Source organism: Antennarius striatus, chromosome 17 (genome assembly GCF_040054535.1).
Source record: "Antennarius striatus isolate MH-2024 chromosome 17, ASM4005453v1, whole genome shotgun sequence".
Lineage (NCBI taxonomy): Eukaryota > Metazoa > Chordata > Actinopteri > Lophiiformes > Antennariidae > Antennarius > Antennarius striatus.
Genome location: NC_090792.1, coordinates 7,863,030 through 7,890,418, shown reverse-complemented (window position 1 = coordinate 7,890,418; position 27,389 = coordinate 7,863,030). Strand labels below are relative to the sequence as shown.

The 27,389-nt window shown below is 41.7% G+C and overlaps 1 protein-coding gene across 3 annotated transcripts in view; it reads right to left on the bottom strand.

Moving 5' to 3' along the window:
• Positions 1-27,389, bottom strand: part of LOC137611254 (rho guanine nucleotide exchange factor TIAM2-like) — a 93,071-nt gene that overhangs the window by 56,892 nt on the left and 8,790 nt on the right. The window contains exon 1 of one of the 3 annotated variants that reach the window (XM_068339349.1): positions 14,262-14,396. The exons of 1 other annotated variant lie outside the window; for it this stretch is intronic. The gene's annotated coding sequence lies outside the window, so the exon portion shown is untranslated. One more of the 3 variants, XM_068339353.1, reaches the window with a different exon arrangement.

Here is a 27,389-nt window from a genome sequence, read left to right as displayed (position 1 = left end):
TACATATTCGGCCAAGGTAAGTGTTTTGCAAAGTTATAGACTCTACATCTATGTAGAGATGAATGTGGAATGTGCCAAAAAATGGTTTTTTATCTCCTCTGACATTCAAACGATTCAAAGGCTGTCCCATACTCCAACTGTCCTCTGTCCTCCTTCACTCCATCGAGTAAGATCTCTTTTTCCTGCCAGCTTCCCCCTACTGTCATCTCATCTGAAATTGTACAGATTGGAAACTCCATTCAGGCAATGTAGTTCAAAACATGAGAAGTCAGATATGACTTTAAATTAACTTGGATGCATCCCTGCAAACAGGATTTCTGCCAACAAAAGAAGGGTGATGTGCGCCTGTATGGGCTGAGATAGCACACGTATGAGAGGACACCACCAGAGGGTTTGTTCTCTGCTGGGAAGAGAAATGAAAAATGGGGTACAAATATCATCTAATGCTTTGCTTAGTAGAGACATTGATTGGAAACATCCTCTAGGGGGTGTCAGAACACATCTGCTGCCTAACAGTCTGGAAAAGCATGCGCACAATTACAAGAGGATGTTCTGAAATGCATAGACAGGAACAGGTTAACAGCTTTCATGAAAAATGGCATGTACGAGTGAGATACAGAAAACAGCTGGAATAGTGCAGGTGCAAAAAATCAGCTTTCCATCAGTGTCTCTGCTAATTAAGCAGCTTAATGGGACAGAAGAAGGTCATTTTTGGGGTTAAATATGAGAAGGAAAATGGCACAGACTCAGTCACTCACAGCAGGAACTTGAATTTGATCCAAAAACGCAGTACCCAAATTTCAGAAAGTTGAGTATTCCCACAATTTAACAGGATTGATTTTGTGGTGCAATCATTATTTACACACATCAACATCTGTTCTGCAGCAGAACGCGAGAGTCGAGTTGTTTACTCAGCTTTGCGATATTGTCACACTGTCTCTTCAAAGAAGATTACGCTAACAAAGCCTCAGCTTTCAAGCTACACAATAAAAGAAAATGTCTTCACATGACAGGCGGGGTAAGGAGAAACCGTGTGGAGTCCTTGGCTGCCACAGGTCAGATAAGACACCCCAAGGCTCCTGGGAAAACAAGCGCATAGCCAACCCTGGGCAGGAACACAGAGTGAAGTGCCACAAAATACATGCACAAAGGGGATGGAGAGATAATCAATTATATTCCTGTGGATAAGAAATAGAGAAAGTGCCTTTGAGATAGAAAATTGGGAAAAGACCTTCAGTTTGAATATCAAACATTTTTGTCCTTCTACATTTTTCGCCTTGGTTCATGGTGGCTTGTTTTATTGTATACTGCATAACACACCTGAATCAAATCCATTTGCAAACTGTATTATCTCTCACGGAACTGACGGTGGCTGTCCTTTGTGTGCTGCGGAATAATCCATCACACGCTCCATGGTGTGAGCTCTAGTGATTAATATAATCAGCCGGCAACTCACTCATTAACATAGCAATGGCCACTGTAGTATACTGCAGCAGTCATGTGAGACACACTCCAGGCTCCCTGAGGTGATCCATCAGAGATCATTGACCAGCGTAACACAATATCAGCCACACAGAGCCGGCTGATAGAGGTCACAGAGAACCACCAGAGGTTTCAGGGAGACAATGAAACGGTACAGAGACTATGGGAGGAGGTAGATGTTTACATGAAATCGATGACCTCATATATAAAGCATGAGTTACACAATACATATTCCAAATGACAAATGCACATATAGAGCATCAATCACTGGACTCAGGAATGAAATACATATTGAGGCAGCGGGAATGGAATCATCTGCAGTTTGAACAGAACAAAGGAAATCATTCCTAGTGCCCCAGACATGACCTGGAATGATAAAAGCTGTGCTTTTCAGTCTAAATGACATGCGGTTGGTGAACAGAGCTCTATTTGGGGTAGTAGGGCAAACAACAAAGTCTGGCTTTGTACCAGCAGACACACAAACACACAAAACATACATCCACCTGCTCAGCTGGCACGTACTGCTGCAGGGGAAGGCCAAGCATTCTGCATCCAGATGCTCTGTGGGTATATATGTGTGGCTCCTGGTCTCATCCATCACTGCCACACACTGGTTATTAATCCCTCTCTGAATTCTTGAAGAGCTCTGACGCCGGAGGCAGCCTGTGGTGCCCCCCCCCCCACCTCGGGTGACGAACACAACCTGCAACCCTGAAGAATCTTTTTCCACCGCAATAATAAAACTTCCTCCCAAAATCTGTAGGCACTGTGTGCACGAATGGATCAGGAAAGGTTGATGCTAATGCATATAATGATTCGAATGTTGTCTTGCAATGCCATATGCTCTTAGTCAACTAGCGCTCTTTTTATTGCCTACAAGGGGTATGCAGTAGATCACATAAAGGCCAAACCCATCATGGATCACTCTGACTGATCCGGTCAAACTTGTGAGGATTACTCCTGATTGTACAGGTCACAACTCAGATGAACGATAAGATACTTACATAAACTAATAAATACAACAAGCAGGTGATATGTCAAAAAATAGGTAACAGAACATGACAGAGAACTTATTGGAACTAGGTCAGCACTTTCTCCATCGTTTATTCATCAGTCATGTCTGCTGAGGCCATAAAGTATGACAGACTGACAGGGGAAAGCCAAGGTAATGCTTCATATCTATTAGAGGTGGTCAGACTAGTCTGGGCCTGTCTGGGTGGTTTGTTCATCTTGGTCAAGGATGAGATAGGCAACAATAGAGCTTATGCTCAGCTAGCCATTAGAGGCCATTACCTGAGACAATTACAGTCCATATTAAAGCCCTTCTTTTACGACATTGGCAGGACTGAAAGGTCTCCTCTATTAAGTGCTCAGAATGGCTTTTACCTGGCTAGAGCATCATCTAAACATGACTGCTCGAAGTATGACTCACAAATTTCCACATTAACACCAGATAATTCAGTGACAAAAGAAAATTTAACTCGTTTCAACCACTTTGAGAAATGCGGAAACAGATAAGGTTGGACTACAACATTCAGGATCATCCCTCTTTAACAAGATAGATGATACTTTTTAAAAACATATTGAAACGCTGTCTTGCTTCTTAGGAATTGTCTTTTTTGCAGCAGCCAACTGGAACTTCATTGTAAGTACATGGGACAAGAACAGAATTTCATTACAAATGAAAATGAATGTGATGAGATACAAGAGAGACTGGAATACAGTATTCTGGTTACCCTCTGGGGTCAGCGTGCAAATCTACGTTCTCATCTCTGGCTGGGCTGAGTCATGTGACTGAATGTAGATGGTAGGATAAGGTGGTGGGGATGTCAGGAGGAGGTGAGGACCTACATCAGAGTGTTGTAAACACAGGACCACAGTCTGGAAGGTTAAATATGGTTAAACAAACCATACATCAGAGGAAATGGCCGCTGTTTAGACACATCCCACCATATCTGGAGTCTATACGCAGGCATGTTTACACACATGTAGTTACAGATGTCCTTTAATATTAATGTAGCTACTAATAAGAAAGTATCCTACTGTCCACAAAGTTCATTGGCAGAGAAATCTCACGTAAATAAAAGAGTAAGCATCTTCTGACGTCAAGCTGCTCAAAGCAACCGGCTTTCGACAGAAGACGAAAGATAACTAATATTCTCTTCAATGCTGGATGTTGATCAAAGGTTGCTAAATTCCCAAAGCAATAAACTGGATGTGAAATAACACCAGCTTAGTGCAATCTTGCTTTTACTGGAAGAAAGAAACACTGCTGCAGTGGTTATCATTAACCAGAACTATTTGTTTGAGTTCAGCTTTGCTTCCAGCTGGACTTAATGTACAGTATCTGTTGCTGTCCGTAGCAGATCTACAGTGCTACGCAGGAGGGAGAAATCTGAGCTGGACAGTCCCAAGAGCAATGAAGACTGGTGAGACAGCTGTCGAGGAGACACACATAGATAAACGCCAGGAAGTTCAACTCAAATCCATGCATGCAGCAACTCTTAAATATCTTTACAGGAAGTGTACAAAAGCAACGATGTACAGATGTGGTACACATCTAACCTCAAAACCAAATTTTGTTTGTATGTCATCTGGTGTAGGTTAAACCACTTTTCAGACCAGACACCTGGTGTATAAAAACCAAACTGATGGGCGAGCCGTGATGTCTGACCGTTAGGGTAACTTGAACATGAAACCTGCCCAATTTTTTTTTTTTTTTTGATGATTCAAGGGAACATGGAGGTTCAATTTATAGGTTCTGTGTGTGGGGGGGGGGTGAAAAAGTCACCAAAAATCCTAAATCTTTTTTGGTTAATGGTAGGCACTATGAGCCTAACTTCTGACCAGTTGAAATTCATATTTAACGCAATTTTAAAGAAGGCATGAAACATTCAGTTTTATGTGCCACGATGTGGAAGATGTCCTACTTCAGGACCATGGATAAGGGCCGATCACATGGACATGGCAAGAGGATTTAGCCTAACGCGAACAGTCTGTATAACATTAATTAACACACCATACAGTAGATTAAGATTTCAGATGTGATGTAAAATAACTCAGTAAATATCAAACTAAGTGAACAGTTTGCTCTGATGTCAGACTTTGTGTGATCTTTTAATCTTTCCTGTTGACGTCATCTGCAGCATTTCATCCTTTTTTTTATCCACATCTCTGTGAACTTCTGAGCAGGAAACAAACCCACAGTGTATTTATGTTCATGGAAACATTTATGAACATCAAGACTGAAGATAGTTTGGGTTATGTTGAAAGTTAGAGCCAGCAATGTAGACTACAGACTACCTGTAAGAAAGCTCTGTCTGTTATTTCATATTTTTTTAATGACCGATGGGGTTGTCCTCCTGAGGATAAAATTCATTCAGAGGTAGAGCTGTAAAAACCAGAGGGGGTGGTGGGATCCCACCCCCATTAAATCACACCCTGTATGTAACTTTAAATCTTTTTTTGTCTCTTTAGCAGCAGCTAGAGCACACCTCATGACCTAGTTTCTGGTACCCAACTGTGTCATAGGTGAACATGCCAGTAATTAGAAAATAAAAACAGAATGTGAAACATGTCAGAATGTTTTTTTTTGTATGATTCAAGTGACAATTAAGGTTCAGTTCTGAGGTTTTGCACCTTTGGCACGGGATCCTTTTCCTTTCAAGTGGAAACACATTTTTCCTTACTGGAATTTGAGAGATAAATCCAAAAAGAGTCAAAGTGGTAGAACAGGGGTTAGATTTCAATGCTGAATTATCACAAGAAATTAACTGGTAGCTGTTATTGACCTATAATCCAGAACAGTTACTTGAAAAAACACTTGAGTGGGACTTACTGGGAAACTTCGATAAAAGCGACAAGAAGCCTCATCAGCACTTGCTGCAGGGAGAAAAACACCTAAACCAGTTTCTCCAGTCACGCGTATACAGCGGCACATGAGCTAATTCGTTTGCTGAGGCAAAGTCACAGACAAATCTTCGCAGAACAAACTCTTTTGTCCTGCTCTGCGAAGTCTTTCAACCAAAGAATGTGGTTCATACAGACGGATAACAGGGAGAGAAGCCAGTGTGGACAGCAAGTGGGCAATGCAAAATGCTGCTAAGCACTAGCAGCTGTGCCACATGTGCACCGCTTTTACCGACATGATTAAATTATGGCCCCTGCCAACCTCGTTATTATCCCATCCATAAAAAGGAGGCTCAAGAATGCCAATGAGTGGTACACTCATTTAACAGTTATCATGCAAAGCTCTCAGAAAGAAATAAGAACATGATTAAAGATTGTAAATCAGCAACATGTTCTATCTGACACACTTTTTAATAATAAAAAATTATAGGCCACTCCTCTATGTTTGTTCAGTAAAAGATATTCCTCAAACTACTGAATTAGCCCTGACCGGCAGATGCAACAGCCCGTTGATGTCCCACAGGACGAGGTAGTGAGAGCAACAGGCAGATGCTTCAACCAGCAGAGGTCACAAGAGGTCAAGCTCTTCCATTATGAGAAGACAAGAGTGGTATTTATTCACAGCCCTCTCCTCCTTAGCAGGGGTGAGCTTAGAGGGAATGGGGACGGACACTTTAAACCTCGAGGCAAACGGGTCATTACAAACAGTCCACTGTTCCTCTCATTACTAGTGAAGATACGGTAAAGGGTTCAACCTACACCCACTGAGAGGAAGGTATGAAAATGAGGAGAAACTGTACAAAAAAATCTAAAGGAGAAATCCACAGACTGCCAGAGAACTGAATGATCTATTGAATAAACTGCCACCCAGGCTGAATAACAAATAAAAATGACAAAAGAATATAGATGGGGATGTTCTGAGAGCACATACTGCCAAAACTGATGCATTCCAGCCCACTTTGAACAACAATACTGACCACAGAGGCTTACAGAGGTTTAAATAATCCAACCTGATCTGACTTGTCTATAAAGACTGTTTTGTCTCACGCTACATCAAAGTGGCTCAGATGAAGCCCCGCACGCAGCGCCTAGAAGAGGACACCGATTTTATAACAATTTTCATGCTCCATATGAATGTTTCTTGACTTATTTTTTTCCCTATGTGGCTAGCCACAGCACATTGCCATTGTGGCTTGCCAAAAGCCCAGACGTTAGGCCTGATGGTATGGATGCTGGTGAGAGATCGGAAAGAGTGAGAGCAGTCTCCCAGCTTGTTAAAATACTTGGCTGGGAAAGAAACCCCACAGCATAGTCTGATAGCATGATTAGTAAAAGCAGCAGGCATGTCTGGGACTAAACATGAGCACATAGACATATCCACACATAGACAAGTCATTCAGAAGAGCGTCTCCAGAACAATGGTTTGCTTTGTCTTGTAAAGGTGATGTGTCTGTAAAAGACAAATAAAAGGATGAAGTTGCTCTCAATAAATATGTCCTCAGCTACAGGACAGTGCAACATCTGATTCACTGAATGAAAGGAAAACAGAGAGAAAGACGATACAAGAGGCTGATAATTCAATATGACTGCATAAGTACCGCTTTAACTCAGCTTGCTGAACTGTAGAAATCATCTTAACTGTTAGGAAACCCTGGTTCCTTGTGTTTCTCGCCATTGTTATTATTAGTTTTAGCCTGAGCATGCCAGTGTGAACCCATGCGCTGTATAATATTATCATTAGTATAAAAAAATGGAAACCACAAGTTTCCAGAGAAGCTGATTTCTCCACGCGAGCGGACCACAGGGCTTGCCGTTGGAGACAGAAGTGCTCGCTTGCACATAGAAAATTACTGCCGGAGAGCAGGACGAGTGCCTAAAGAGACATGGATAGTTCTCCATGAAAACACTGGTTATCAAATTCATTCTTTTACAGTCTTTAGAGTCTTTGCCAGGCAAAAACAGGCATTTGGACAGAGAAAATTCCTGATGAAAATTGTCACGCTGTGTCCAAGTCAATTCATCGACGCTGCTGGTATACAAGTGTCATTGGGCTTTCTATTACTTGCTTGTATTGGCAGTGAAGATGAATCGCAACCACCTAGACACAAAAGTGTATCCAGTGAATGTCAGTGGGTTGAGTGACATATGAGTCACCAGTCAGGGCGTGCTCCTTGGATCACTAACCTCAAGAGACTGTGAACAACTGATTTCACCCGCCAAAGGAGATATGATTTATAATGAATGACATCATCGCTGTCCACATTCAGATCCTGTCACATGGGAGGCAAGTACAAGTATTAAAAAAGCAGCAGATGTAGAAAAATGCAACATCTGTGTGAGAAAAGACTTTTTTCACAGGTAAGGGGATTGCTACTGTTAAAGATCTAAAACTAGTTACAGTATAGCCAAAAGTCGGATCACTTGCAGATACTTCATCAATGCAGATGATGAAGGCTTTCATGGAGCGATACCATTTATCAGAGAGTTCTACTTATTCAGCTCTAAAGAATGCAAGAAGAGCTTAAATTCAAATTCACACAGGACAAGCACATCCTTTATAGCTATGAGTCAGCCCTTCCCCTTTTACCACCAAGCGCCAGTCTAAACTGTAGACACCCTGCACTCACTCATCATCTATATCCAGGGAGATCCATCTGGACAAGCCAACAACAATCCTGCCACATGGGTCAAACCACACATGAGTTTTGGGGGTTGGTGTCAGACAACCTAGAGACCATCTTAGCCATGAAGAAAGCACCATCATCTGTGGATTGCTTTGATTTAGGCTAATGATAAATCTATCCACCAGATCCCCTGGAGCTTGCTATAGTAGTGATATTCTCAAAGGTCAAAGCAAAGGGGTAGAGGAACCAGGACCTGATAAGTGAAGTTTATAAACCAAAGGGTTTGTGTCCTTTGCTCCAGTACCTTTAATAACATTAGGATCGAGCTGGGGACACATTAGGAGCCAGCTCCAATGACAGTTGAATGTCAGGTACCATTAATAGTCTCTGGTATCCTCTATACACACTGCACACACATATGTGTGAGTTTACAACAGCCTGGTGAACTGGTTGTCTTCAAACTCTAGTGTCACAACATCAGGTTCAGTGGCTTGGTACCTCTGCATTGAGCTTCTGTTTGTGGAAAAGTGAACACAAACAATACTGCTTTTACTTTTAAAAGCAACACGGCTGACAGCCTAGATGCTTCTGCTGTTCCACCTCTCAACAAAGGAGGTGTCCCAGGCCACAAAAAGCTAAACCATGGTCTAAAATCAGAGTAACCTGTTAGGATTTAATCTACACTAAAGATGACCATATTGACCTACGAATGCCCTGCCCTTGTTTCATTTGTTGGATATGAGTTGAATACAACAATGATGAGGAAGACATGATCTCCTCAAGGAATACAAAATGAGAAATAGTCCCTGAAAAGTGTTTTCATCTCAACATCAGTTTGGGCAGGAATAGAGAAAAATACCCCGGGTAACAGACCTGCTTTTGCACCTGTAACTCTCATCAAAGCCACCACAGATATGGACAGTTCATCCAGGGTGGTATGGAGGGAAAGTCAGGCCAGAGAAGAGCTAGCAGCTCTTACAAAACAGTCAAGTAGAGACCATGTTTTGGCACTGGCAAAGCAGAGAAAAGTGAAATTGGATGTTTCTGGGTGATGAGGAAACCCAAGTTGACCCTAGTGAGAATTGGAGAAGGGCAAGTTAATCTTTGGGCATCTAGAGGGTGCTGTAAAAACAGGCCCACACACAGAATGTCCAACTACAGCCAGTTTTATGTACCACTTGGCCAGAACCTCACATTCAGGATACAATGAATATTGTAGTATACTGATGTAATTTCACAGATGTGTAGACAGCAAAACTAATAAAAACTGATTATCCCCTAAATTACTGTTTTGTAACTCCTTCTAATGAGTTTCTTATACTCAGATATCATTTTCCCACTGATATTTGTGAACTGTCAGTAAAAGGAGCCTTAATGATGATATCGTCCCAGGAAGAAAGTTGTTTGGATACATTTACGTCTTTGGAGAAAAGGATTTCAAAGAAAGATTTAATTGAGCTTGTTCAGTGAGTGGATGCCAAGATTGCTAGTGACCTAAGGCAATCAGGATTCAGTCTCTGTTTACAATGGCTGGACGCCAGATGACTGAACCAACATGACAAGGCTGAGAAGCAGGGGAAAGAGCTTATCTTGCTTGGAGATCAAACCACCGACTGCTGAAGCAAGGTGGGGTCTGGAGAGGGGAAGGAACACTAATGACCCTGAAAATGTGCCTCAACATAACACCAGCACAAAGGCTGCCAAAGTGCTTCACAGCTGTCACAAAGCCCCGGAAAATGTTCAGATAAGAGTACGTCATGTCCAACACATCTTACTGGAGCAAATTATTGAGCAAGCAAAGAGGGAAACAACATCAATAACTCATGAGATTTCAGAATTATATAGTAATTTTGCACTGTAGATAGTGAAGTGCTAATGATGAATGGACTATCGGACAGCTAACTCCATGTGTGGTCAGTGATTGATTTGCACGCAGTGTTTCCCATCTTGTTATTGTCTTTATGGTACAAAGATGTGTCATCTTTCAAAGGGTGATGAATAATCATCAGTCTACAGATATGCAATAATTTGGATACCTATTATTTAAATGAACTTTTAAACAGAAATGTAACGTTTCTGTAAAAAATACAGAGCAGGGAAAGATTCCTAGCTTTCATCTGAAACAATAGGAGATCTCCACCCGATCACAAGCAGCTGGGATGCATTGGAGTCAGTTCGTACGTACCTAGAATTTCTTCAATCCATCATGCAGCACATGGCATCAACTCAACATCTAAGCAGTTTGGCCTTTAGCATCAGCTGTGTTTGCCTATCTAATAGTATGAGAATAGTACGTGAGACCTCATGCTATTGGATCGAGGTGGGGCAGATCAATCACAATTTGTATTCTTATAAGGACTGACTGGTAAGCTGCTTTAGAGACAAAGAGAGGGGGTGCAGAATGGGGTATTTGACCACCAACATGGCTGGTGATGGTCTGACGAATGGACGATATCTGAAGAAAGTATCTGAAAGACTGTACTTACAGACCACTGAACACAACAGAGACAGGATGCAACATGATGATTTCTAGCATAAATGTATAATCAAAGGTTCAAATGACAAACTGCTCTCCATAGCAGTTGCATTATCAAGGTATCATCCTATATACTTTCAGTCGCTATTACTCCTTGTCCTGCACCTCATTGTTCAACATTTGCATTATACTTTGGTTATATCTGGTGCTCGTAAATCACATGGGCGAAGTGCTGAAGCAGCACCTCTTCCAGACTGAAATCTGGTATGGCGTCTGGTGAGCTTACAAGCATTACATGCACTGCTACTCAAGTGCTACCACCAAGACCTTCTGCCTCATGTGCACCAGTCACCATGTGATTTATATAACCATCATAATGGCATGTCTTGCAATTATTTCTTCTGGGTTAATGAAACTCTTCCTCAAAAATGAAGTCACCCGGCACTGACTAAGAGCTGCATCGCTTCTTTCTTCACCGCCACCATCTGTCTCAGTAGCTCTTAATCACATACCTTGTTCAATTCATATAAAAAGCACCCACTGCTATTTAATCTTAATTTACTGCGCAGACCACACAAGTGCCAGGTGACTCAGAAGTGTAGTTTAATTTAGATCAATGCATTAATCACCTGAAAGGCTGTGATGTGGAGCATGGCAGCGAGCATTGGTTGACCTGAAAGAGACCATGATGCTTAGCTGAGTTAGACAGAAGGTCCTGTTTGTGCAGCAGAGCAGTTTGAGCTGATACTTGAAGTACAGCTGACTGAACAAATCCCTGAAAGCAGTTGAATGTGTAAGTTGTGTGTCCACCAGCTTAGCAGCCAAAGCAAAACAAGTTAGATTCAGAATAACTGAATTATGCCGTACAGAAGGCACAAAGTGTCCCCTTTTGGCTGTTTTTTTTTTTTGTCACAAGGGTCACTTCTTATTTCCGCCCAAGCTGCATCTAAAAAGCAGCCCGGGTGATGTCATTGCTGTGTTGGCAAGGCATCTTCGATCTGTAGTTGTGTTCATCCAAACAGGGTCAAAGTCAGCCACGTGTCTTCTGGTTAGCATCGCGGCGAGCGAAATAGCAAATGAGAGGTCTTGGCTGGGATGCTGTCAACACTGGCTTTAAATTCACCTGCTTTTTATAGTAACCACTCCAGACGCTGCTAGCTGTACACTAGCAGCAAACACTTTGACAGCCAAATATAATCTCAACCACAAAGGCAAGAAATAGAAACAAACCGGCCAACCTTATGCAAGTCTGGCTGGACGGAAGCTTTGAAAGGACATTTTTCTGTTACATGCCATGAAGTGGTTGAAACATTATATTTCTCCAGTGTACTTTAATTTTAGTGATATGAAACAGATTCTTTCTATATTCTAAAAGAAATTTGTTATTCTTCATTCACGTCTTTACTTACTGATTTTTTTACAGTTTAGATAAGTTATAGTAACTCTCAACAGTATGACCTGTTATTGTGATTTTAGAGAGTTCCCTATTGCTGACTGTGATGTTCTACATTATACGACCATGTACTGATATTGTCTTTGGCACATGGATAAGTGTTTACTTTTACTATAGTGACTATTGATTTGACTTTGACTTAGCAGCAACTTACATTTTGAGCAAATACATCATTTCCTATTGTTAATTAATGTAATTTACTGGGAATAAAATCAATATATTATGGATTTTATAGTCTTTTTTACAGTGTAGAATGTGCACTGGTCACATGGAGCCCTGATCTTTTCCCCCTGCAGCACCTCTCTACCTAGATACAATAAAAGGCCTTCATCCGTGTGACAATAAGCACAGATGTTACGTGTCTGATAAGTCACATGCACACCACCTTATATGGAGAAAAATGTGAAGGCAAAGACATGATACATTGGTGTTTCTCAGCCAGCGCGCAAGCACTTCAGAATTAATGATGACGGGCGCTCACACAGCCGTCCAAATGGCATGCGGACACGAGTCCAAGCTCCTCACAGAACAAAAGTCACTGTTTACACAAAGCATCGGAGATTCAATGACCAGGAGTCATTTCTCAAATGATGAAGAGATGGTCCTTTTTTATAACACCACAGTTCTACATTGTTTACCCATTTGGTAAAATACAGACGGTTACATGAGGAAAGTGCCTCCAGTGATGATGTCACTTCTTCATGCTTAAGAAAAGCATCGGTGCCAACCAGGAGGAGGGGTTACGTTCTGTTTCCTTTTGGTCACTGGTAAAAAAGAACTAACAGTCACAACTTGTGTCACAAACACTGACCTAGGAAAGCTCGCACATTTTCACGCTGGTTCAAAAACTTTTCCATACCGAGGCAGGGGGGGAAACAGTATAGTAAAACACAATGTTCCTCATGGTTGAGCATTTCTTTCCCACAAAAATGTCAACCACAAAGAGCAAAAAAACCAGCATGTGGTGCCTTAATTTCTGACCCTGATTTTGTTACTGATCTCCTAAAGAAACAAAAGAAAATAAGGGAACAACAGTAATTATGGAAGTCATTAAAGTAAATAGTAAATAAATAATGATAGCCAAGTCCATAAAACAAGCAGGGGAGGGCTGAATGGCCAGATGAAGAAAAACAAGCTATAACACAGCATGTTCCCCCTCCAGAGGAGGAAACAGAAAAAGTCCTTTCTGTTGATCTCATGTCGGTTTCAGTCTCATGCCTGATTTGAAAGAAGTTCTCGAAGACACTTCCAAAGCACACACCAGTCTAATTCATCATTGAGAATTCATTAACAATTTTAACTACCAGTAAAACATCATATTTCCAGAAGGTTAAAATGAAACAAGACCCAACTGCAGCGTAAACAGAGCCTTCAGACTGATGGAAGAGCCAGCCAACCACTGGGAGTCAAACATTAGCCTGTGTTTTTATTATTACAACCCTCCTCTGCGGCGTGTGAACGTAGCGGGACAGTCAGACACCTCCACGCATGGGTTTCCATGACACAGGGCCCATCACACCAAATGGCATGCAAGCCACTTCCCTCCTGCAACTTGTGGTCAGTCTGCCCCTTCCCTCCAGGACCCCCTGGAGGGAAGGGGCTCCTGTATGCATGTATGTAGGCATGACCCTGGAGAGCCCTTCCACCCCAGCACACATCCAAACAGCAATACAAGTTGGGAGTAAATCAAACTCAGACACAACATACCCCGGGCATTTAACGAGAAGACCCATGCTCCCAGTCACAGGTTATAAATCAGAAGGAAGAGAAGAAAACAATGTGTCTAAATGCAATTCTGCATGAACATCTCCACAATCAAGCCATCTATTGTGTCTGTATAATGGAATCCAAATACCTTTGGTATGGAGGTTAATTAACACCCAACAAGATGCTATTAATTTTATTTATAGCACCATATCATGCTTAATAGCGCAAGATAATTCATTTACAATACAATCTAATGAGGAAGCTGAGAGTTTGAATGTGCCAAAAGAAAGGCGAGAGGTCATCCTCTGCTCAGACTCACTGAGTCTCAGTTCTCCATGACATCACTCACATCACCCCTATGATAGATGCCTTTGCAGGGAAGTGATTGGAGTCACAGCTGCTGCAGAAATATTAGCCGCACACCCAAAGCCATCACCAGTCATCTCATCGACGCACACAAAAGCTGAACAAACTTCTGTGGAAAACAAAAACTCTGCGTGGGCGCACGTCCCGAATGAAGATGCGTTTAAGTGTCGCAGGGACACCGAGAAACGAAAGGATACCTTTTAGAACCCAACGTGACTGCTGAATAAGTTCGCTTCCAACTTACGGTGACTGTTTCCCGCTCTAGAACGTTCTCCGGTCTCAGCGGTCGCGTCTCTTTTCTCCGCAGACGCCGGTGTTGCGTTCAAATGATGCGTAAAAATCGTTTTTTTTTTCTTGAGCGGACTTCGTTTCGTTTCGCTCTCCAGACCAAATGTTCCTGGGACGGAGCGTCAAGAGACCGCGGGCTCCTCCCAGACAATGTGGGGTTAAACTCCTCCTTCCCACGGACACACGGAGGGGGGTGGCCGTGGAAAGGGGAGCGTGAGTACAGGGCGTTCAAATACTACATCGTGTTAAAACTCTAATAAACGGAGGTACTCAAACGCTGGTGTGCGGACCTTCAGGGTTACTTCACGGTGGTGCCCGGGTTCTCAGCGAAATCAAACTTTATGATTTTTTTATTGAATTAAACGCTTGAGTCGTGTGTTTTTTTTTAAATAAAATAACATTCGTACGTCTATGTTCACATGATTAACTGGGATGTCCTGATGACATCAGCGGGCAGTCATGTTATCAATAAAGCTGGAGTAAAGTAGTGGGTTCAGATATTACAGTAAAACACTAATACATTCCAAATGTAACCATAACACGTCATACTGAATTTAGAAAATAAATAAATAAAATTTGTTAATTATTTTTTTTCTAATTTTTTTCTAAATTCAGATGTGTACTTAATGCTGCCTTCACCAAAGCTACAGAAAACAGTTGTATTTAAGTAATAAAATATTTGGGGAATTTAAGCCTGACTCAGGACCAACAGTCAGAATGCCTTGAGGCCTTAACAGAGAGATCATCCAGCAAAGACTCCTGTCTGTGGTGCTAAACAGTGAGCCATCAAAAGGTTCATTCATTCATCTTCTGGAAGACGAAACGCTTGTAATCCTCGCGTCTTCAGCCACTTGTCCACCTTGCGGGTTACAGGTTTGCTGGAGCCTATCCCAACTGGCTGTGGCGAGAGGCGGGGTACATCCCAAATGCATCGCCAGTACATAGAGAGATGCCTGTGGACATTTTGGATTGACCAATTTCCCCTAAATTTCATGTTGTAGGATCAAAAGAGGTGTGAGGCATAGCCAGGTGTGTATAGGGTATTCTACCCAATACACACTGTAGGGTGTGGTTCTGTAACAAGCTTTAGACGAGTTTGCACGGCCAGAATATAGCATGTTTGTAATGAAGTCTTGTCATTTTACCTTCCATATATGCATCTAATTCAGGAGTGATCCAGCTTCCACTGGGCAAACCCTTATTTAATTTGGACCAGTAGTCCCACGAGGATTTACTCGTCTGTTTGACCCTTGACCCGAGAGCCTCCAGCCCCGAGGTTCTCAGCCAGCTGGTTTACTTTGAAAGGCGGACAAAGTGTTCATATTCTGCATAACACAAACATCCCTGTCGCATGGCCTGATGGACAGATAGGCAGTGTGATCGGAAACAGGTTTGGTCTCCTCAGTCGTTCAAACACAAAGAAACTAGCGACAATCGTCGTTGTTACTCTATGACCTAAATTTAAAGCATTCATTCCTCTTGAACAGTCACCTGCTGCCAAAGGTGTCCCCTCCCTGATCAGACAGATGTGTCTTCCTTCCTTACCATCATCTCTAAAAGCATCAGAATGAAGAAGGTCTTGTAATTTCTTCGTTATTGTTGGCCGGGCAGGTGGCTTCGAATGTTTTTTGTCATAAATTGATTTATATCTGTCTCCATTACAAGCAGCCTCTGGAACATTTTTACTTATTCAGCCACAAGGTATGCAGCTTCAGTTCACTCTGCATCCTGGTTTAAAATGAACATACTGTCAGGGAAGTGTGAATCATGTCAAGCTTTTTAATCTGTTGATTTATTCGTCTAGATCTGGGGTGTCCAAATATACGAAAGGCCGGTCCGCGATTACAGTTAACATGAACAAAATCAGTCTAATGTAGTTCAACTGTGTCTGATAACTCACTAATACAACAGAAAACAGCCTAGATCAAACATTTCCATTAAATAATTTTGATTTATGTTGTTGCCAAAAGGACTAACAGCACATTTTTAAAATAGCAATAGAAGGATGGCAGGTCTGCAGTCAGTTTGGTGGTAGAGATGTGACAGTGAGGGAAGAATTCAGTCTTTATTATCAGTGCTTCATTATTGTTTCATTATTTCATCATTAATCACTCGTCACAGTTAACCACTTACATTCAAAGGGAGGTTCCTATTACATCTGTGACATTTTTCTTGTACAGTATTATGACCTATATGCGAGAAATGTAACCGCCTACTTCGACTACTTCAAAACACTGCAAGAGGCACCAGCAATCTGGAGAACTGAGCACACTGTGGATCTGCTGGTCTCTCCCCTGCATTTTGAGAAGTTAACTTGTGTCTGCCTGTGTCTTTGTGTGTGTCTGATTGTTTCTTACAGGATCTCTGAAAAATAACTCTGTCATTCTACTTGGTCCTTCGAACCACATTCCTAAATACTCGTGATCCACCGAGCCGGGACGAGACAGCTGAAAACGTGCGCAGGTCTCCCAAGGGAGGGACATCACAGAGATGGCTTTCAGTCAATTTGGTTCTCAATCTGCTTTTGTGCAGAGTTAACAGAGACAACCGAAAAGACTTTAATTTTTTTTTGGGTGGCATCCCATCAGAGACATCTTTTCCAAACTCCGGTAGAAGTCGGGTAGAGAGACAAGTTGTTGCTGTGTCTTTAGAGAATCATTGCATCGCATCTCTATAAGTTCTAATTGAATACTTCTTCCACTTCTTGTGCTTCCATAAGGAAGAGAATTGAGAACAGCTTGATATCTGTCTTAATAACAGAAGTTTTAAGAATTGCTGGTTATGTGTGCGTTGAGTTGTGGCACAAGCTGTTCTTTGCCTCGTGGACGTTCAATGTGTTAAGGTGATATTAAGAACAACAAGAAATGTCAGGTCTGACAACTATAGCGGGTCACTTAATTCATGAACGGGTCAGTCCTTCTTTTTCAAAAACTGGTCAATTTCTGATGTCAGACTGGTAAAGGACATGCCCACATTCAGCTTCAATGTCAGAGAGGAAAGCTTGAAATTGTCTGTCGTTCAGCCCTTGTGGTCAAATTATGTTGAGAACCTCGTCCGTCACATTGTGAGGCTGGCCTGCTGTCTTGGAGCAGACGGCTTCTTTGTGGATGACGCAGTGCATTTTAACACCTCCACTGCCTCACACCTTATTGGCGCCACTAGTTGTGAAACTTAACGCCCGTCCACACGATGACGGATTTTTTTGAAAACGCAACTTTTTGAAAACGCATCGAAAACGATTTGCGTCTACACAATAGCGTTTTCAAAAAAATCACACACGTAAACGCATCAGCGTGTTTTCAAAGACGGCTATTAGCATGCAAAACCATGTGGTGGCAGTATTGAGTCAAGTTTTATCCAATAGGAATTCTCCGTGTTTTGTTGTCACAAAACGCCTGCAAGAATGCTGCCATCAACAAGGTTTGTACATCCATCATGTTTGCAAACACAGGCCCATAAATATGACGTCACAGCGGTTTTCGTCGCAGTCAAGACATCAGCGTTTTTAAAAAGTTGCGGATACACCGTCCACACGACAACACAGTCCCAGCATTTTTTTTAAAAATCCACCTCGGCCAGTGTTTTTAAAAAGTTGCGTTTTCGTTCCAGATATCTGCGTTGTCGTGTGGACGGAAGGCGTAAACGCAACAAAAAAGTTGTGTTTTCAAAAAGTTACGACATCGTGTGGACGGGGCCTAAGAATTACCATTCCAGAACAAGTTTCATGCATAGGCCATATTCCATTATATTTTAATAAAATGCAGTTAGCCCATGGGCCGAAATTTTTGAACACCCTTGCTATAGATGTACCACTGTTCTAAACCATGATTACCACAGCAATCCATTGTTTCTTTGTCATCAGTGAGGTGCTGCAGATCCCCGTCCAATGTGTAATACAGTATTCTGCAGGGAATCTTTCAGGATGAATTCAGGTGTCTCTATGTGTCACCCTGCTGATTAAATATGCTTGTCTCTGACAGACACCAAGCTTCTAGCCTGTCAAGTCAACACTCCTGTTTAGGCCACTTCCTCGAACTCAGGGATGGACTGGTTGAAGGGCCAGTGATGGCTTCAGTTTATTTATTTATATAAATAAGAAGAGCAGAAAAACTCCATCCAGCGGTTAGTATTTTTCTGCTGACACCAAAGACATATTCTCCAGATAGACAGGAGGAAATGGGCTCACACACCTATTTGCACTCTTATCACACCTCATCCACTTCTCAACACCTCCGCTCCATCCATCCTGACTGTCACCTCAATGCTCTGCCACCCTACTAGGGTCTTCATTGTAATACGGAGGTGAGTGTGTAACTGTATGTGAGAGTAAGGGGAGGGCACACAAGATTCCCTGCTAAGTGATTTTCTCACTCTTCTCACCACAATGTGTTGCAGCCATTATTACCACCATCTGAGCCCTGTCCTGTTTAGCTTCCACATGCATTTTCCTCCCTCATTTGTCACGTAGCCTTTAATGGCTTGCTATGGTCGGGAGAAAATAGTCTCATATGGCTGCGTCAAAGGCCGACGGCCTGTTGTTGAAGGCGATCCGTGAGTCGTCTTGAAGCAAAAATAGATGTTGCTATAAGATGGCATCTAAAAACACAAGAAAGGCGCTGTTGTCAGGTGTGTCTGCACATAATTAGACAAAGTCATACCACAACCAAAAATAATTCCATCACAGCAGCTGAAACTAAAGCCTCCACCACAACTAATAGACGACTGCAACGGCTCGCACAATAGACAAAGGAAATCTTCACACAGAAGGGAGATATGGTATAAAAAAAAACAAGGCATTTTGGAATGGCTTTTAATTGAATATGACAGATCTTATCCATGTGATGGCTCTTGGTCTCCTAAGGGTCTAAGTAACAAGAAATCAATGACGACAACCAGTGAATGCATGTCAGCAGCAGCCAACCTCTCAGGCCACTGTTATTCATTAAAGGACAGACAGGGCACTTAAGAGCCTGATTTACCTTCCTGAACATGTGATTTCATTAGATAAAAACCTCAGAGCTTCCACTGTAAAAACTAGAACCCTGGAAAAATTGGTTTTTAATGGGTTAAATCCTCAAACTGTAAAAATTACTCTGGAACATTTTTTTTTAAATGTGCAGAAATATACCCAGCTGATGCAGCAGGCAGAGGCTTGATGGAGGTGTGTAGACCTGCCATCAGATGATAAATAAACCTGTAAGTGAGTGAGAACCCATATACAGCATGTGATGGAGCTGTCCCACGCATTTTACATCATCTGCCTGTCTGACCGCCTGTCTGCCACATGGATATTTAGGAGGAAGAGTAGCAGGAGGGATGTTGATTACTTGAGTTCGAGGTGGAGAAACTATCAGAAAGGTGTGACAGAGTAACGAGTCAGGCTGGAGGGGGGGTTGTGACCCTGTCTGTGAAGAATGGATTGAGACAGCTTTTAATGAGAAGGGGGATGGACAAAGACAGAGCTCAAATCTACAAGAGCTGGAGGAGAGCTTTTTATTTCAGTCAAACATTAACTATTAGATGCACAGGTATACACAATAGATGTGTAACTTATATGATCGCTAATAACTACTGCACAAACTATCACTACTGTTCAGATTATGGCTAGATTGAGCATCAACTGTGTGTAGATCCAGAGAAAATCACCGGTGTGTGGTTTATCTCTTGCTACTGTTTACCCCCAGTGTACCCCAAACATGGCTGCGAAGGTAAAGCCTGCAGACATGTGACAAGAGAATCACTCCACAGTGCAAAGAGCAGCAGTGATTCCTGAAGAAGAAGAAGACCACTCTTTATACAGAGGATAGCATGAAACTGAATTTGTATGTAATCCAGAGACATAGTTTATGCAGTTAGCCACAGAGGCTTCTGTTTTTATAAGTATATTTTCCTGTTGAATTGGTGGGAGTAATAAGTGGGTGTGATGGTACTTGCTGCCCTAAAGTACTTGAATCTCACGATTCACACTTATTATATACAAATAAAACTTGATAAAAACCAAAAAGAATAAAAATCACAACATTACACTTTGGCAATGAATTTCTATTTGTATGTTATATTTATGTGTGTCTTCTGTGGGCAGCACGGTGGCGCAGTGGGTAGCGCTGTCGCCTCACAACACAGCGGGTCCGGGTTGTGCAGAGTTTGCATGTTACCCCCCCGTGTCTGCGTGGGTTCCCACCGAGTTCTCCGGATTCCTCCCACCTCCAAAAGCATGCGCTTCGGGTTGATTGGCCGGTCCCAAATTGTCACCCGCCTCACGCCCTATGCCGGCTGAGACAGGCTCCAGCTCCCCGTGACCCGCCACGGCGGATAAAGTGGCAGAAAATGAATGAATGAATGAATGAATGTGTCATCTGTCTCATCTTTCTTTATGTTTCATGCAGTATATGAGTCAAGATGTGGATTCATCTGTTGACAGCGATGCCATTAAGTGTGATGAATATTCAGCGTCTGAAGCCAACATCGGATTGTGTTCACTTTACATACAGTATAAGAATTGTGAAGTATAACATAAAGCTCACATGAGCTTTATGGACACATTTGAGCATCTGCTGTGTGAAAGAGTGAAATCTGTTCTACAATTCCCTGAAGTCCTAAGTCTTCAGCGATACACAAAGAAAATTCAACGAAACACAGCCTTCTCTTTATCCCTGTATATCCTTCTGTTTGACCTGCACAGACTTCTACCAACTCCTCTCGGGTACATCATCACCCTATATTCACTCAAAAACAGCATGCTGCCAGACCTTTCTCGGAAAGTGAATTTGCAGAGTCTAAGAAGACTATTGGTAATAGTAGAAATCATGTTCATCCACACAGTGGCACCGTACCACGTCCAAACATGGACAGAGAAAATGTGATGTTGGACAGCGCAGCATGTGGTCAATGTGGCATCAGACCTCAATCTAAAAATGCACCAAGAAAAACACACAAGTGCCCATTTTTACATCTTCTTCAACTGGATGTAGGGCAGACATGACAATTCAAAAGTTAAGAGCATGAAATAAAATTGAGTGATGGTAGGGAGATTACCTCCTCAAAGAAAGACGAGGCCTGGACTTGTCTTTAATAGACTCACAGAAAAAGAAAAAGGAATTCTGTATGTCTGGGAGGGAGCAACACTTTAAGCTTCTTCAAATCTCCTCACTGCTGGTCAAATGACTGCAAGTCCAGCCTGTGGGAATCCTCAGCAAAGAGAAGGACGTCTGATTAACTCATCATAAGCTCACCAAGTCCACAGAGACTAACACACATCAAGCCAACACACGTAACTAGAAATTCAAATGCTCCATTCAGGAGTAACATGGCAAAGGTTGTTTCTAATGAGCAAAATGTAATTATTTACTTTAACATTTTATGTGATTCAGGACAAATTGTCCTCCTTCTAATTCAATCAGAGCACCAGACAAACTGAAATCAGGACATCCAATTCTACTAGGATCAGAAGGTCCAAGGCTGGGAGTGACAGACGTTCTAATTCTATCCCTAAACTGCAACAGCACAATTACTTTTTCTCTAATTAACATAACGTAGCACTGTTGGTGATACTGTTGTTCTTCGTGAATCACCAACAAAACACAGAACATGTGAGAAACAAATGGGCCATTATCGCTCCATTAAGACAGTGACTGTCTCACCACCAATCGACTAAAGGTAACATTCTCACACCCATTAGCTCCTCGCATCCCGCTGAGAAACACTTTCACACCCATGTAAAGGCAGTGGAGTACAAGGTTGTTAAAATGATGTGGTTAAAATGTGCTCATTTCACTTTCTTAATTAAAACCACTCCTGCTCATTACCACAAAATCACCAGAATGACGAGGAGTAACAGAAAGCACCGAACACTGGACAGGCAGCTCTGGTTTTAAGCAAAATAGGAAATGAATGAGTCGGTCTGTTAAAGGTAAACTGATACTTCCCCTTAAAAACTGTCTGGACTGGTTTGTTTACAGGCTCTGTGGAGCCACGCAAGGAAACAATGGATTAGCTTGTGTGCTGGTGAGCTTATATTTCAAAGTTTGCATTTGAGGCTCATAAAGCAGTTTTTAAACATCTCCTTGGGGATAAACTTCAAGCAGGTCTGTCTGTTGGTTCCTCTACAGAGAGCACAGAACTGGCATTACTAGCACCAACTCCACACAGTTAAGAGAACAAGGCCTTCTTTGAACCTTGACAATAAAGCATTAATAAAAGTTCAAGACGTTGATTACCTCAGCGAAGGAGTTTGTATTCATCCGTTTCTGTCTCTTGGATTTTCAGGTTTACACACAATATTTTAAATAGACTTTCATGAATCTTGGTGAGAGGTTGGATTTTGGGAAAGAATAGAAACCCAAAGATATTGGCCCAGGTCCAGATTCTATTAGCCAGATTTGTAAATTGGTTTGTATGCATGCACTACTGTATGTTGGCACATGGGTCATGAGTCACTGTGTGTGCGTTGGGATCATATACTGTATAACTGCACCCACCTGTTCACTTTTTATGTCTGGTTCTTTTAAGTTAAGTTAGTGATATTTCCTACTGACTGTTATACTGCATTAGATCACTCAGTATCATATCAGACTGAATTTTACTGCAATTGATCATTTTGTTTATGGGATATTGCCTGGTTTTATTTTGACTGTGACTTTCCCATTATGTGGACTATTCAAAATATGTCTATTATGCTGCTTTCTTTGCACTAATGAATGTAGGTAACCATTGCTGTTTGTGCATCGATGTAAAGCAGACAATACACAGCAAAGACGGAAAGTGGAGCATGTGGTTTAATGTGTGTGTCGGCAGTTTCTCCTGAGTTTAATCGAGGGTTTTTATCGGTCTGACATTCAGCTGCAGCATAGATAAAGAGTGCAGGTACAGTTTTATTTCACTTTCTTTAAAGTTGATAGACGTCCGTTTCACTAATTACACAAAAAACTAAGGTCATTGATTTACATGGAACTTTGTGGAAGGGTGGGACACCAACCAGACAGGCTAAACACGTGAGAGTTGTTTGGCTTGGGTGGAGGTTATGTTCAACTTAAAGAGCGTGTTTAAGTCTCTACACACAAGACACAATTAGACCAAATAGCATACCTGGCTAATTAGCTTACTGTAACAGTAACCTACATTGTGAGGAAGAGAACATAATTAAATACCTTAACCTGCATTACCCATAATGCAAGCTAATGGATTTACATGTCTTCTGCCTAAGAAATCACAATATAGAAGAACATCTACCAAAAAAATAGATGTAATGGAAAACCGACCATGGATCTAGGATTTTTCTTCTTCAGGGGTGACAAAGGGGCCACATTTTAGACAGAGGGGCCAAGGTGAATGGTGAAATCACTTACCATGAAGCTGCTATTGGTTGCCATTTCAGTTTGTGAAACAGTAAAATGATTTACAGTACAACTGTTATAAATTTGTAGTGGGAACACTTCCACCATCATTATCGTAAACTACATGTGTGTCACATAAAAACTAAAAGACGTAGCAACAATAGATTAGTTCACAAATAGTGAAAACAACTGCAGCTCTTTCAGGCTGCAAAGTAAATATAATTCACAGACTTGAGTTAAGGTGATATCAATATTTAGCTTTTTTATTTTCAAAGGTCGGCTGTCTGGACTTGTGGGGGAGTTGTGAACAAAGGAATAGCATTCAACACTTCTCCATTTAGTAGCAGCTGGTCTTTGATGTTTGTGGTTTCTGTAGCAGCGCTCCATGTGTGTTTACCCATTAGCCTACTCATCTAATAATAACTAATGGATGTTAGCATGTGACAATTTTTCATTCCAGCTGTGGAATCAAATTAGTTCCCCTGTGTGCTGTGGTGTGTGTTTATTCCAAGATTTATGCATGAGGGCAGTCTCTGTGTGGAGAGGCAGGGAGCAGGCAGAGGAATCGAAACATGTTGCAGGTGGAAGGAGCTTTTTGTCAACTGCTCCAGTAATCCTGAACAGGATATTAGAGCTTTCTGTAAGATGGAGTTCTTCCTCTTTGGAAGTTTGTTTATTCTGGTGATTTGGGAGGTCATGGGAATTGTTTTTCGTACATACATACATACTGGCATCATCTATTGGAAAAAATAAAGTAGTTTGTGTAATGTAAACTACTGAACTACCGATATTTTATTTTTTTGCCTTTTAAGAAGGTTATGTGTTAGTTCTGACATTTATACATATTAAAGTAAATGCTTTCTAAATCTGGTTTTCACACAGTAAACCTTAGGCCAGTGTTAATATAAAAACTAATCTACAAATTGCAGACTGGAAAGAATGATGCTTTTAGGGGCCACCAGCTGATTATTTTTCCCTGAGACCTCATCGCTGGTTAATCCAGCTCATGTTCATTACAGACGAACAGCATCATGTTTTCCTTATCGGGGCTCCAGGCTTGGCCTACCTTTGTTTTCACTAATAACCCTTGAATTTATTTAGCAGGGATTTACATTTTTTAATTAATTGATTAATTCATTTAGGCCTTTTTGAAGTTTAACTTGTGTCTGTCAATCCTACTTGTGGCAGTACAGCCAAAAGTTCATTTCCTAGTTAATGTACAGGTTTGACTGGTTTGATGAATAGTCTTTTTGAACCAGTGCAATAAACACAATTCATGACAGGGGTACATAAGAAGAGATGATAAAATATAAATACCTACAGTATATTATTATAAATGCTGGCAACATCTGTTTATACATTAAAATGTGCAAATCCATCTCTTAAATCAAGTGAACCACATCTTTGAAAGCTGACAATTACGACTAATTGCTGTATTTTTTAGTTTACCTGTTTCTGTGGTGAAGATGTGAAGGCACGATGAAAAACACTGTTTAATTTGAAATGCTTCTTTTATTTTGTCCACCTCCTGTGTCGACACGCATCCGTGTTCCTTCCTGCTCAAGGATGAATCCAAAGCTACAAACACAATAACATCTGAGTTGTAATAAAATAGAATTATCCAGGTTCACTAGATCTACTGGCTGATACCTAGCTGTCCCCCTTTTCCTACCTCCACCATTTTACCTCCCCCACCCAAAGGCCCAGAGCGGTCAGGTCTGACCAGGACCCATTTTCCAATATAGTGACTCTTAAAAAGCAAAATGAGAGCCAGGTTCATGATCCTCATTTTCTACCTGGTGTCCCAGAGGGAAGCGATCAGATGAGGGACGAAGAGAAAATGTGAGGTGGCTAAAGTGGATGGGAAAGAGACCGACTGTGATAATTCATTATTATAGACATCAGATATTACAGTGTATCAACCCTCTGCTCTGACCACCCCACCCACTGAAAGCACTGCTGGTTCTGAACATATCCTTTTTTTTTTTCTACTCTGTTGATTTGGTTTCATTCCACTTGGTAACATTCACCGTAAAGAACTCCACTGCTTTCAGAAATGTTGCACAAGAATATTTCACACTAAACTATTTTATGTCCCTCTCCGTGTCGTTACTTTAGTCAGCACACACTGCCTTACAACAACAACACTATCTAGATTAGACAAGTAACAATTTAACAAGATAAATAGTTTTAGTTTCATTTTTAACAGATATAATAGAATACATTGATGCAGCACATTTAGAAGGGCACAACCAACAGTTCCCACAGCACTTTGACCATGTCAAGTTTTGATTTGCACAAACTATTGTTTCTCATTTCTTGACTTAAAGGCTGCAAAAACTAATTAATTGGAGATCCCTCTTCAAGAGCTGGATTCTCTCTGGTTTTAGGAATAGGTTTTAGGAATTTATTTTCATTCTGTCTCTATTTTTAAAAAATAACATGAAAGATCCTTTTTAAATGACATTGGTAGGTTTTGAACCCGGCTGCAACCCCCCCCAACCAGAGGCTCAGTTGTCAGAGGATCTGAGCAGATAGTAACACGCTTCACTGGGGAGTAAAAAAATGTGCATGGAGAAGGTTTAGAACAAGAGCTGGAGGGGTGGAGAGGTGAGGGGCAAATGGTCAGAGGGTTGAGGAGCGGAAGCAGAACGAAGAATAACGAGGGCAAAGAATGGAATGACCGCAGGAGAGAGAAGAGATGGAGGAGAGAGAGGATCAGGCAGGGCGAAGGGGAGCGGTGCAGCATCAGCGCTCTTTTGCTCATCACTCATTTGTCATATAATTGCAGAGGCTGCAGAGCAACGCATGTAGTTTTTATATGGAATTTAAAAAGGGCACATGGGCATTGCTCTTAAATGTAGTTTGGAGGGAAAGGCGCTGGAGCGGAAAGACATGAATCCAGTCATTTAAACCATGGTTTAAATGACTGGTTCCAAAAATGGATTTTCATCATTCTCTGGAGCGTCACGTTACGCCGGTAGCTTTCACATCAGTGGAGGCTCCATAAACCCTGAGAGGAACTCACTGGGTTGTTTTTATTTATTAGCATCTGCTGGCATCCAGCTGCTGAACAACAGCATCCAGATACTAGACTGGTCCGTGTGCTTTTCAGACCTGACCCTACTCGACATGTGCGGCACTTCATGAACCAGCAAATACTGCAAGAGACCTCAGACTGCTCAATCAAGCATCAAGAAGGACGGGTCTGAATTCTGCTCTGAAATGCTTGGTGCTGGAAACGTGTGATGTGGCAGTAATCATGACCTTGTTCAAATGTTTGAGAAAACGTGTCAGGCCTCATCCGATCGTTTACTCTGTGGAGAGTCTGTTGCCCTGCCCTCAGGCCGGGGGTGTCATCAGCCAACAAATCAGCACTCATGTTCCTTCATTCTCGCTGCCATCAAACCACCAAACGCCTCTCATCTATAGACCTTTCCTCCTCCAGACCTATTATTAATATGTTGAAGGCTGGCTGCTGTAATTTAATTTTTCTTATTTATTTACAGCAACAGGTTGTACTGGAATTCAAATAGTCGATTGAATCTCATTCTAATGCTTGTATTTTTTAATCAATAATTGATTATCTTGATTTTGTACTGTATTCCAAAAAAAAACGTTAAATAATTTGCAAATAACAGCAGTCTGCTGTTGTTTATCGGGATGTGGATGATCTCCCAGCTGCTGAGGAGCTTTGGTCTCAATAATTCTGAGAAGGATGATGAGCTGCCGTCGGCAAAAAGGAAGGAAGA